The sequence below is a fragment of the Ambystoma mexicanum genome, chromosome 1q (assembly GCF_040938575.1).
Source record: "Ambystoma mexicanum isolate Mex_15411 chromosome 1q, UKY_AmexF1_1, whole genome shotgun sequence".
Taxonomy (NCBI): Eukaryota; Metazoa; Chordata; class Amphibia; order Caudata; family Ambystomatidae; genus Ambystoma; species Ambystoma mexicanum.
Genome location: NC_090922.1, coordinates 640,845,438 through 640,858,983, shown reverse-complemented (window position 1 = coordinate 640,858,983; position 13,546 = coordinate 640,845,438). Strand labels below are relative to the sequence as shown.

Sequence of the window (13,546 nt, the reverse complement as noted above, 5' to 3'; positions counted from 1 at the left end):
TTAGGCCAAGCACCTTTACACCTTTCTTGAAGAGTCCATAAAGCCCCTATTAGGCATACTCTTTGCTACCAATAATAACCCAATGCTCTACCAACCTCGTGTCACTTTAAAAAAGTTTGGCGGTGCAGGCTTTAATGCCTGGGCACCTACCATTTGGAACTCACCGACTATGGAACTACAAGCATGTGACTCAATAACCAGGCTTAAGAAACAACTTAAAAACACTACTATTTGACACACAGATGGATTAATCTTTAAAACACACCCTCTGCTCCGATTCTACGGACTCCACTCTGTTTCTTCCATTTCTGTTTTACGCTGTCTTTCTTGTGAGTTCCCTGAGGCCTTTGGGAGTGTGGCGCAATATAAGAAAATTATAGATAGATTGATAAATAGGTGTACATTTGTGAGTGTTGGTGAACAACACTGTAGGTAATTACGATTAGGGTCTGCCTCCCTTGAATTACCTTGTGTTTTTCTAAAAGTCTAACTAATATGGTTTTACTTCCCATGAATACCATGTTGCCATTCTAAATGGGTTTCATTAGGTTTTACTCGCCTTGAACTGGATATTGCTGCTCTAAATAAGGTTATACTTTGTTTTGCATATCATAAATATTGTGCTGGTTTTTAGAAGTGGGTTTATGAGTTATGATATAGTACTTACCTTCCCAAAGATTTATCTTTGCCTACATGTATATAAAATAAACCATTCGGTTTACAATACATCAGTGTATCAGTGTTTATTTTGACCATATGTATGCTACAATTTCTTTGTACCCATCTACAGCACTAACTCCCTCCTAAGATAAGCCTGGCTGGTCTGCCATTGCTACCATTATCTCAGGTGGTACAGCATTATCAAATAGTTGGAGATTTGGTATTGCTTAAGGCAGAGGTTTGCAACTTGTGGCTCTCCAGATGATTTGCACTACGACTCCCAAGATCCCTCATTGACTATGCTGGCTAGAGCTGTTGGGAGTTGTAGTCCAAAACATCTGCAGATCCAAAGGTTGCCGACCGTAAGCCTAAGGTATAGGTTTATAAGGCAGGGTAGGACTTTAGAAAAACTGTCCTAAGAGTATGAGGGGCCTTTGTACTCCCCAGGGTCTGCAGGAGGTTTTGAGAGCATTTTGGTAGAGACCAGCAAGGGAGCCAATTGGTCTACAGTGTGTGGTTGACCAAGCAGAGGAGATCCTGGGGGTCGCGACAGAGCAGCTGCTTTTGTACGAGACAGCAGTTCTTAACATCGTCCCCTGAAGTAAAAAGTCATGGATGATCTCATTATGGTTTGGAACCAGTCCATGAACTGGTCCTCGCATGGTGCCTGCAATGATGGGGGTCCAGGGTATCAACGTGGCCGGAAGTCCAGGAAGATGCTGGGATGGATGCCAGTTAGGCTGCCTCAGGTGAATGTGCCAGGGGTCAATGAACCTTTGCAAGCACAAAATTGGATAGAGCGTGGACCACAGAGAGGTAGACCTAGAACATTTCACTTATGGAACAGAAGACTTCTGAGCAACATGGGGGTGTAGAGGGAAAAAGTTTCACGGGTCCCAAATCTGCTCTGGGCGTAGTGCATTTGTGAACAGACTTGTGGCAAATCTCTTGAATCTTGAGAAGGGGACATGACTGAGGCAGAATCTGTTAAAATAGTGTCAGGCCTCGCATCACATTGTCCACTGTGGTCTGTGACATACTTAAGTGTTTTGAAGATTGCTTGGTCTTGCCGATCCCCCTCACCTTAGGCTTAGTCAAGATCTGGTTGAAACGGGCGAGACCTCAGCCTCAGGGCATGCTTCGTACAGCAAGCAGTGCCTCGGAGTGGGATCCCCGACAGAGGTTTCCTGAAAACACTCTGAAAAGCCCTCTGCCAGTACGAGAACTCAAAAGGCCCTTGGTGTAAGCACTGGTGAGACCCTGTGGGGCCTTCAGCACAATCGCTGGTCACAGCCTCAAGAGCTTTGTGGTTTCCCCTGGTAGTACAATGCCAAGCTGTTGAAGAAAACAAACAAACAAACAAACACGGCATTGCCTGGAAAGTCATCGCCACACCAAAGTGCCCTGGAAAAGTTAAAGTCACTGATCTTCTCTCCGTGAGAGATTCATGAAGTGTCTGAGGTGACCTGGAGGGAACTGCTTGGAGGATCTCGTAGGGTTCTAGCCTTTTTGACCGGGTCCAGTCAGAAAGTGCATTGCAGGTCAGACACATCCATGCGGTAGACAGGAAGCCAGACACTCCAAACCGAAGCAGTGCGCACCACTTGAAGAGAAAAACCTGATTTTACCCCCCAGTCATAAAAGAAAGTGGGGAGGGGGTGGAGGTGGGAAAGGGGGGCCTGGTTCTAGGAGGGCAAGATGGATGCCCAATTAAGACAAAATAAAACTGAGGAAAAAAGAAACCCTGAGGAGTGCTACTGTCTGTGCAGACAAAGGTACTAGGGGTTTGCAAGAGTGAATGCACTTCGAGATCATGACCCACGCAAGAGTGCACTTCTCTCATTTATTCTTCCTCACCCATTTTTTCTTCTTTGTCACTTTAATCCTTATCTCATTAACACTCATTCTTAACTTCCTCTGCTCCCTTTTCATCTATTGTAATCTAACTCCCTTCTCCACACTCTCATAACTTCTTCTCTTGACCTCATAATTGCTTCTTTTTCTTGCGACACCTGTGTAACTGTCTATCCCTTCTATTCATCTGACAATTTCCTCCTAGCTTTTTCTTCCTACCTCCACCACCTCTACTTTTTTTTCTTAGACGTGACAGCGCTCTTCTGGCCCTTCCTTTCACTTAACACTCTACTTCTATTCTAACCCTCACTACTTGTTCCTCTCCTTCGCCAGATCTTGCTACTTCTCACCTTCAATCGTCTTCAATCTACTCTCTACTCGCTATACCCCGCACCCCCCAACCCCCTCAAGTAAACTCCTCCAACCATGGCTAACTCCCTCTCTCCTGTCAATCTGCTTGCTATTTCGTAAGGCCAAATATCGTTAGAAGAACTAGACTCTGGCTCTTTCCCCTCATGCTTCCTATGATACCTTACTAGAAAAAAACACATTAGCTCTCCCTCCCTCACTCACTCTATCCCTTTCCCACAATCCAGTGTCTTTTCCAGCTTCTTATTATTGCCATTCGTATCAGACCACTCTCCTCTCCTAACTCCTCTACCGATCTGGCCGACTACTTCACCAATGAAGTCACCACTCTACGTTAATCTTTTCCCCCTACTTTCTCTTGCACTACCCCCTCCAATTTACCATCTTCCCCTTCTTTCCTTTTACCTCAGCTCTCTTCATTCTCTCCTCTCACTGAGCTTGACACTGCTCAGTTTCTAACTCGAGCCCATCCCACTGCCTCCACTCTTCACTCTATCCCTTCCTCCCTTATTTTTATTGTGCTCCCACAGTCCTATCATATCTTACATGCCCTTTCAATATTTCCGTTGCTAAAATGGATATCATTATTCTCATCTTAAGGAACGGTCTCACAACTGACTTCCATTTCTTTCTAAACATCTTTAAAGTAGTCTGTATACAGGTATCTTTTCTCAACTCACTCTACCCCCCCCCCCCTTACAATCTGGTTTCTGTCCTTAACACCCCACACACAATCTGCCCCTTTTCAGGTCCCCGACTATCTCCTCTTTGCTAGCTATGACAAAACGCTCTTCTATACTCATTCTTCTGGCCTGGTCTGTCCTTAGATGACATTTGTTCTCTGTTCACACTGTTAGGAAAGCTTTTCCTTTTTGCAATGTTCCCTCCATAGTTTCTTATGGAACCCCATTGTACTTGCTCAGTTTTTATCCTGTCCTTCCCTTGCCTTTTGCTCAATGTTATGGGGAAACTCAGTCCATAAGACTATCCGTTTTGGGAAATAATGTACTTTTGACATTGCACATAACACCTTACAGTGCAGTGCAACAAGGATACTTTTGTATCACACTAGCTTTTTACACAAGGTATGTTTGCTTACTTGTATATGTGCCTAAAGACAGGTTGATGGCAGCAGTTACATTTTTACTGGTTTGTCATAATTTTTAGTGTGCACATTTGTGATTAACGCATTTGGCTATGTTTGGCTACTAAACGTGGCTAATGCCCTAAAACGGCTGTATCACAAGGTTTTCACTTGTTCTTTGGCCAGCCAGTAGTTTTACCTTCTTCCTGCCTTCTCATGTCAGGAAAGTCCTTATAAGGTCATTTACTTGCTCGGGCAAGCTTCTGCTTTCATGCGCTTGTGTTCCATTTGTTTGTGTGTGGTCCAGGAAGGGAGTGGGACTGTCTAGTCCCAGTCCACATCCATGGTGCCAGAAAGTTGGGTGTGGGGCAAATGTGAAAACAGTAGTTGTCCCCGATTGGACAACTACTGGCCATTTGAATGATGCAGATCCTTACCATTTGTGGGCTTGGACTTGCCTTCAACTCGGATTTTGGATAAGAGGAGGATCTCTGCATCCATTTCTTCTGATAATCATTGGAGCCAAGAATTCCTCAAAGAAGAGCAGCCTGCTGAAGAACGACTCTTAAAGTGGGCCAGAATCCCTTGCAGTATCCAGTCTAGTGAAACCTTGCTCCTCTGCTTGCTCTCCGAAAGAACCTTATCTGTGCTTCAGCCCTTGGACTAGTGGGACTAAAGTATCTCAACGCCTTTGAGGATCCTACCCTTCTGAGCCATCAGGTCCCTAGACTGCCCAGTTACCGACCAGATCTCTTGTGGGCGACCTCGCCAGAAGCATCACAGTTTTGCGTTTCAGTAGGGAACTTCAATGGTCGCCAGCAAGTGCCACTAGAAGCCTTCTCTCCGAATTTCAGCTGCCTTCTTCGCAGGAACCCTGTCCAGGAGCAGCAGCTGTGACCATGACTGGAAGGATGCCCGTCGTCACCTGTGTGCAGAGACCGCCACTGGAACTCTCCTTCAACCAACCTGTAATGTGTCCTGAAGAGGCCTGCATCGGTGGTTCTTAAATTTCTTAAAACAGAGGTTTAATCTTGCAGCTGCACCCAACCAGAAGAATCCTCAAACCTGTAACTCCTGGGCACCTCTCACTGGAACCAACAGCGGAAGGTCGAGCGCCCAGCAATCCCCAGACGATCCACATCAGCAGTTGGGAAAATCTGAGTCGCCCAGAGTGCATATTCTGTGTTTCTTCTACAAGGGTCGATTTGTACAGCGTTTTCTAGTTAGTATTGTAGTTGGTGTGTTTAATTAAAGTTTATTTTTTTTATAGAACCTTGATTGGACATTCCTTTATTTTGGACTATTATACTTTGCTGTCTGGGTTTTTACTGGGTTGTTACGGAACCACATTCTCATAACTATTTCTTTAACCAAATCTTCATTTGCTCAACGCTGTTTGCACATATGATTAGCTTTGTATCTCCATGTAATACTTTACAGAGCATGTCTCCAATCAACATTGTATACTTACATCAACACCACAGTCACCCCCCCCCCCGTCCCACATCCCCTCCAGTTCCTAGGGGCAGCTCATTAAGTCCTCGTACTTGCGGCTCAGCCCTCCTCTTCCTTTAAGATCCCCAGTGCCCTCAGTCTCTTCGGGATGCATAGATGTGTGGTATCCTTGATTGCATAGTTCATAAAGGGTGACCAAAAAGTACTTAATTTCCTCGTTGACCCCCCCTTATTGTCGCCATCTTCTCCACATCCATCGTATCCCATATAGCATAGTACCAACAAGTTTGTTCATAACCTTTCAGCCCCCCCGCCCACTCATTTAGACTTAGTTGTCCGTCAGGTATAGTACCTTGGAGAACCGCTTCTCCATCCACCTCCTGGTTTACTCCTGCTATTTAGAGTACGGAACAAGTAACTTACCTGTAACTGTTGTTCTCCAGCATGGGTCTGGCATGGATTCACATGCTCATGAATATTTCCCGTCGTCAGGCTGGGAATCCTCGGTAAAGAAAAAAATCAGTATCAGTTTCGTTTCTGATCTGTCTTTCTTAGTAGTAAACAATCACTGATCTCTGGGTCATACTGCCCACAGCCAATGACTGCCCTCTCCCTAAGCCCCGCCCCTGGCAGCCATCCTCAGATTTGGTAGCACGTGAAGTGGCAGCATGACCAAGTGAAGAGCCGCAGAGGGGTAGGTGGGAGGGTTCGCATGTGAGTCCATGCCAGACCCATGCTGGAGAACAACAGTTACAGGTAAGTAACTTGTTCCTTCTCCAGCATGGGGTCTGGCATGGATTCACATGCTCATGAATAAAAGAACACATATCAATATACACATGCACAACCACGGGAGGTGGCAACAGGTTCAACATTAAGCAATACAACAACTCAATATTAAGCATCTCTTACCTCCTCACCAGGCTCACCTTAAGCAAACAGGTTGCGCAGCACTGCTTGGCCGACCCTGGACTCCTCCCTGGAGTCCCGATCGACGCAGTAGAATCTTGCGAAGGTGTGCATTGACCTCCACGTAGCAGCCCTGCAGATGTCCAGCATGGGCACACCAGACAGGAACCCTGTGGTAGCAGCAATCGCTCTGGTCGAATGGGCTCTCGGGTGGCCGGGCAGCGGTCGGTTTGCCAACCGGTGACAATGCATGATGCAGCCGGAAAGCCATCTGTAAATGGAAGTCTTCGAGAGAGCCTTCCCTTGATTCACAGACCCAACGTTCACGAATAGCTGTGACGTCTTCCGAAAACTCTTTGTGCCGTCCACGTAGAACTTCAGCGCTCTAGCTACATCCAGCGAGTGCAAAGTCCTCTCGGCCGGCATCGAAGGCGACGGGAAGAAAACTGGTATCACCAAGGGCTCATTGAGATGGAAGTCCGACTGCACCTTGCGCATGAACGAGAGGTGCGTCCTAAGCACTACCCTTGTGTCATGAAAAGTCAAGTATGGAGGCCTGCAAGATAGGGCCTGAATCTCTCCCACTCGTCGTGCAGAGGTGATGGCCACGAGGAACGCAGTCTCCCATGACAGGAACTTCAAAGGCGGCGAATGCATAGGCTTGAATGGGGCTCCCATGAGCCTGGTCAGCACCACATTAAGTTCCCACGCCGGGGCAGGGGCCTTCACCGGCGGGAATGATCGGAATAGTCCCTTCATAAATTCCTTTACCAGGCGATGAGACCACAAGGACGCCCGTCCCGTAGTCCTGGTATATCGGGAGATGGCAGCCAGATGTATTTTTATGGAGGCGTGAGCCAGTCCAGCTTTGGCCAGCGACAGTAAGTACGGCAGCACTTGAGGGGCCGTAATCCGCAGAGGGTTAATCTTCTGTGCACGGCACCGGACAGAGAACCTCTTCCACTTATGACCGCAACACTTGAGAGTTGAGGACGCCCTGGCCTTTGCAAGAACCTCTCTGCACTCAGCCGGGATATCGTACCCTCCAAACTCTAGTGCTGCATGAGTCAGGCCTGCAAGTTCAGTGACTGTGGGTCGTGGTGTAGAATGGTGCCTCCTTCTCTGGAGAGAAGATCCGCGTCCGCCGGCGGCCTGACTGGCGGGGACGTTGACAAGTCCAGAAGGTCCGGGAACCAGACCTGCCTCAGCCACGCCGGTGCGACGAGGATCATCCTGCACCTGGACTTCTTGAGCGGAGCAGCAACGGCAATGGAGGGAACACGTATAGAAACAGGCCGTCCCAAGGGAACGAGAAAGCATCGCCCATGCTCCTCGGCTGTGGGAACCTGCTGGCGAACAAACAGGTCGCCGTCGCAAACAGGTCGATCTGGGGTTTGCCCCATCGTTGGAAGAGTCGATCCACTTGATCCTGGCGCAGTTCCCACTCGTGGCACGAGCGCAGCTCCCTGCTGAGTGAGTCGGCGATGGTATTTTTTATTCTTGCCAGGTGGAAGGGAACCAGAAACATCCCCTGGGCGACGGCCCAGTGCCAAAGATCCTGGGCCTCCTTGGATAGGGCTGGGGATCTGGTGCCCCCTTGCTTCCGTATGTAGAACATCGTGGTGGTGTTGTCGGTGAAGATCCTCACCACTTTGTCCTTGAGGGACGGGAGGAACGACTTGAGCGCCCAGAACACTGTCGGAGCTCCAAGATGTTGATGTGAAGAGACCTCTCCTCCGGGAGCCAAAGGTCTCTTGCGTGGAGATCTCCGGTGTGGGCCCCCCAACCCTCCAGAGGCGCGTCCGTAGTCACCGTCTCTGAAACGCCGGGGTTTAAAAGTCCATGCCCGTCATGAGGTGATCCCGGGTGCCCCACCATAGGATCGCCCGACAGAACTCCTCGTCGAGGGGGATCCTGTCCTCGAAGCAGCCCCTTGCCTGAAGCCAGCGGGCGTCGAGGAACTCCTGTAGCGGACGCATCCGAAGTCTGTAAAGGGGCACAAGGTAACGCATGAGGACATCATCCCGAGCAGGGACTTGATGGACCTCACCCTGGTCACGTCCATGGCCAACAGGCGCCGCACCTTGGCCAGGATGGTCTTGGTCCTCTCCTCTGAAGGGGAGGCCAATTGCGCCACTGTATCGAGCTTCACCCCCAAAAACAGTGCTACTTGAGACGGGACCAGGTGGGATTTGGGGTAGTTGATGGAGAACCCCAGCTCCGTGAGCAACCGGAAGGTCCTCGCCTTATGATCGACGGCGAGTTCCCTTGACCTTGCCCGGATTAGCCAGTCATCCAGGTAGGGGTAGACGTGGATCCCCTGCAGGTGCAGCCGCGCCGCCACTGGTGCCAGGCACTTGGTGAAAACCCTGGGTGGCGACTTTAATCCGAACGGTAGGGCTCTGAATTGATAGTGGCGTCCCTGAACCACGAACCTGAGGAACTTCCTGTGCCTTTTTAGAATGGGGATGTGGAAGTAAGCATCCTCCAGGTCCAACAACGATAGGAAGTCGCCTTCCTCCATCTGTCGCAGCACGTGCTGGAGGGTGACCATCCTGAATTTCTGCGCCTTGATGTATTTGTTTAACCGACGCAGGTCTAGGATGGGGCGCCAACCGCCTGTCTACTTTCTGACGAGGAAGTACCTCGAGTACACTCCGGAGCCCCAGAGCCTCCTGGGGACGACCTCGAAGGCACCTTTCCTGAGTATCGCCTTTACTTCCAACAGCAGTTGAGGGACGTGATTCTCCTTCCTGGCCACGGGAGGAATGCGAGGGCACTTCTTTAGGAATTCCAGCGATTGCCTGTTGGCCAGGGTGTCCAACACCCAACGATCGGTGGAGATGGACTCCCACACTCTGACGAACTTCGTCAGCCGGCCACCCACCGGGGTGCTTCGGTGGGGGCCCGACAACCCGGCCGGGTCAGTCTTGCTTGGAAGCGGCCTTGCCGCCGACGGCGGGAACCCCCTTGCTTGCCGCGACCTCTGTAGGCCTCCTGGGAAGAGGGGCGTGCCGCCTGGCGGTAAGTGGAGGAGCCACCGCTGGATCCTTTGGAGGCACCCTGTCTGCCTCCGGGGCTCCGAAAGGGCCGTCGCTGCTGCAGCACCCCAAGGACCCGGGCCGTCTCTGAGTCGGTCTTGATGGCCTGTAGAGACTCATCCACTGCCTTACCAAAGAGGTTGTTGCCATCGAACAGAATGTCCAACACTCTGGTCTGGACGTCCTGGGAAAAGTCTGTTGCCTTGAGCCATCCTCGTCATCGGAGGCAAACTCTGTTGCCCAGTTGGCGAAATCCGGTATCGCCAATGTCCGTCGCCACCGTTATGGCGTGATCCGACGCCACCTCCCCCTCCTGCAGAATTTCTAGGGCCTCCGCCCTTTTATCATCAGGCAGGAAATCTAGCAGGGGAGCTATCTTGAACCAGAGCTCCCTATCGTAGCGGGCCACGATAGCCTAGGCATTGGCCGCCTTAATCGTCGCCGCCAACGAAATGACTCGTCGTCCTATAGAGTCCAACTTCTTGCCCTCGCTGTCTGGCAGGGAAGTGGAAGTTGCGGCCGCCACGCCCGCTGCCTTCTTCTTAGCCGCTGCCGAGACGACCGAGTCCGGCGTGGGCTGGGCCCTGAGGCATAAGGGGGCGGCATCGGGGACTCGGTACTTCTTCTCGTACCTGTCCCTCTTGGCGGGTGTCGTGGCAGGGTTCTTGAGGACAGCAAGCCCCTCGTCCCAGATGTTGTCGAGTAAAGGCACCGCGAGGACCGTCTTCCTCTTAGCCTCTCTTCGTTGGTACAGAAACCCCTCCTTTTTCTGTTCTTCAGGGCAGAGCTGGAAGCGCTTGGATGCCCTGGTTATCGTGGCATGCGTGGAAAGAGCCAACCTCGTCGGCTGGGGACGCCCGCGGGGGAGGGGGGGGTGACAGCGGGATGTCCGCTGTGTCATCACCGCCGTCATCGTCCGTCCCCGTCGCTGTATCCGTCGCCGTATCCTCTACCGGCGAGTGGGATGAGGGGTCCGCCGGTCTCGCAGGCACGAAAGCGGAGGGGGGGTGGACTCTCCTCCGCTTGTTCGGAGGGCTTCCCGACGGGCCTGGTTCTGGCTCCTTCGTCGGGGTGCGTGGCAATCTCGTCCTTATCTCGGTACATAATGATTGGATTGCCAACAAAATGGCCGCCGAGCTATCCTGGGGCTCGGGCAATGGCTGCGACGGACGGGATGGCCGCTCCACTGGGCCCTGTTCGTCGTCGCTATCTTCGATCACGTCAGCAGGGACCGTCCCCTGGGATCAAACCTTCTCGAACCTCTCGTTGAGGTTTATGAACCTCTCGTTGAGGCCTATGGACTTTTCGTTGAGGCCCTTCTCGGTCTCCACCAGTTCTTCCTCAGAGGCTGATTCCGAGTCTGTAACCGCCCCCACCCTCTTTTTCAGCCGGGGGCTTCACGGGGGTCTTAGCGACGGGCTTGGAAGAGGATTCCCTCTGCGGCGGCAGGGATACTCTGGGCCCAGAGGCCGTTTCCATTGGCGTAGTCTCAGCCGGCTCCGCCAGGGCCGCAGCGACCACTTCGGTAGAGGCCTTAGCCGGGTGGATCAAAGCCGTAACCACCTTAGGTGCATCCTCGGCCTTTGCCTTGGGGGGGGGAAGGAGGGGAGGGTCAGCGCCTCGCTCCCCCTTCGAGATCGACCGGGTCCGCTCCAGCGGCCTACCCGGGTTCTCGGACTTCCTCTTCCCCGAACCAGAGCCCTGGCTCGTGGTCGAACGTGCCGGGAAAGTAGCGCCCTGCTTGGCAACCAAAGAGCCCGACCTTTTGGCGCTCCCGGAGCCCGCAGACTCGCGGTGCTTGGCTTTCTGTTGGGCCCCCGTCGCCGGGGCGCCCTCAAAGGACTTAGAAGCCCGCTCAGACGACTTCTTTGCCTTCTCACTTGCTGTGCCCTTCTCCAGCCAGGTGGCGAGGCGGGAACGACGATCTTGTTTGGTCCGTTCCAAAAGGTTCTTGCAGAACACACAGTCCTTCTCCACGTGCGTCTTGTCCTCATGGAGGCAGTAGAGACATCGCGAATGCTCGTCCTCCTTGAAAACGTTATATAATCCGCATCCAGGGCAGTTCCTGAACAGCTTGGATCCGGGCGTCGAGCTCCCCTTGTCCTGGGCCATGTCTGTTGAGAAAGGCCGCAGATCTTCCGGAATCCTCCAAGAAGTGTAAACTCGACAAAATCTTCACCCTTGAGGGGCGTAAAAGAATTCCGAAACGGGTCCCCGTTATCGGAAGTAGAAACGGTGGAGCTTGAGGCTCGATTAAACCGAAAAAATTAGAAAATCTTCTGAAAAAGCGCGAAAACGCAGCAAAAACTCAAGCTAAAGCACGAGGACTCCCAACACTTGAGCGTCCGGTAAAAATCTGAGGATGGCTGTCAGGGGCAGGGCTTAAGGAGAGGGTAGTCATTGGCTGGGGGCAGCATGACTCAGAGATCAGCGATTGGTTACTACCAAGACAGATCAGAAACGAAACTGATACTGATTTTTTCTTTACCGAGGATTCCCAGCCCGACGCCGGGGAATATTCATGAGCATGTGAATCCATACAAGACCCCATGCTGGAGAAAGGAGGTATATCTCTTGACTCTCCCAGTTTTACCTTTAAGGTTGTGTTGGCTCTTGGTTTGTAGAAGCGTGAGGGCTGAGTGGATGCTTTAGCCTTATACTCCTGCAGGGCAGAAGTCAATTCGTCACACCCACATATCTCCACACAAGGCAAATCCGATGGCTTCACTACTGACCCCCATCTATCCCTCACACACACCACATAGCTGCCATCACCAAACATGCAGCCTTCAACTATTCCTCCTTTGCATGTTATGGCACATCCTTCGTGCACCCACCCACGACTTCTGTACCATAGTTCAAGCACTCGGTCTGTCCAAGCTAGAATACGGAAACAATTCCTCACTTGACTCCAACAACACTCTCGCCCCACCAACCCCCCACCCCATTGCGAGCATTCAGAATGCAGAATGCACCAGCAAGACTCATTCGATACTCAAAACACTCACATATCACCCCAGCTATCTCATAGCTCCTATGGCTTGCAATACCCCAGGGAACTGCTTTAAAAAGGACACTGCATTGTATAAAAAGCCATCCAGGGCAAATCCCCAGCTTACCTTCACACCCACCCACCCTGCATCCGGTCTGCACCATACATCCTTACCTTTTGCCAAAAACCTCAAAACATACCTCTTTCCCTACATCTAAACCAACCAGACCACCTCCCTGCTATCCTTATAGCAATCCTTTTACAAAAACAGTGTAACTTCATTTTCACCTACTCCCTTTTGAACTTTGTAAGATGCTCCGATACCCTCTGGGTAACAAATCACAGCAAGCCTTAGATTGGGGTACTTTCAATGCAACTTGCAAAGTTCTGTTTACTCTATCTGGGGCTGAGAGAAAGCAGAGCATCCTTGTGTGGACAGGGGGCTGCAGACATTGAGAGATGTAGCAAAATGGGTAGTTGGTAAGACGACCTGTGACAAAATGAAAACAGCAGCAAGAGGAGCAGTACCTTAGAGCCAGCTGAGGCAGGTGGTGGCAGAGGGCCCCTGGTCAATGCAGGGAGAAAAGAGGCAGACAACGGTGGAAGTAGCCTGTGTCACCACTGTTGGTAGCAGTGCAAGGTGAACAGTAGCCTTTTTACATGTCCTACCCTGAAAGAGGAGGGCATGCCTCAGAGCTGCACTATTGTGCCCAGCTGCTGCAGGGCACGAGAGAGCATGATTATTTAGGGCTACTTTTGCTTCCACTTCACTCTAGTAATTGCCCCATATGTCTCCACAATGGAATGCCCAACAGAAGACCCAACCATTGGAAGACGTGCTTTCACAATGCGTGCACTTGACACCACAAGTGCAGCAGACTTCGCAGACACAAACAGGAATTTCGGCAACTGTCTCAACTGTATTGTTTAACCAGGTTACCAGAGCTATTCCAGCAGAATGCTTTCTGATAATAAACTCAGAGCATATACTGCATACACACAAAACATATTATGTTTGAAGCATAGTTGGCCATATAAACTTTGAAGTTCAAGAACAATAAATCGATGCAATAAAAACATGCACGGTAATCAATAGCCAACCTGGGTCGCAGCAAGCAATGTGCTCACTATCTGAAAGCTTTTACAGACAAAAACCAGTTGATTGCAGTTAATTATATAGAC

The 13,546-nt window shown here is 50.9% G+C and overlaps 1 protein-coding gene across 1 annotated transcript in view; it reads right to left on the bottom strand.

The window, feature by feature from the left end:
- DDX59 (DEAD-box helicase 59) overlaps positions 1–13,546 on the bottom strand; it is a 223,358-nt gene that overhangs the window by 159,633 nt on the left and 50,179 nt on the right. The window lies entirely within an intron of this gene.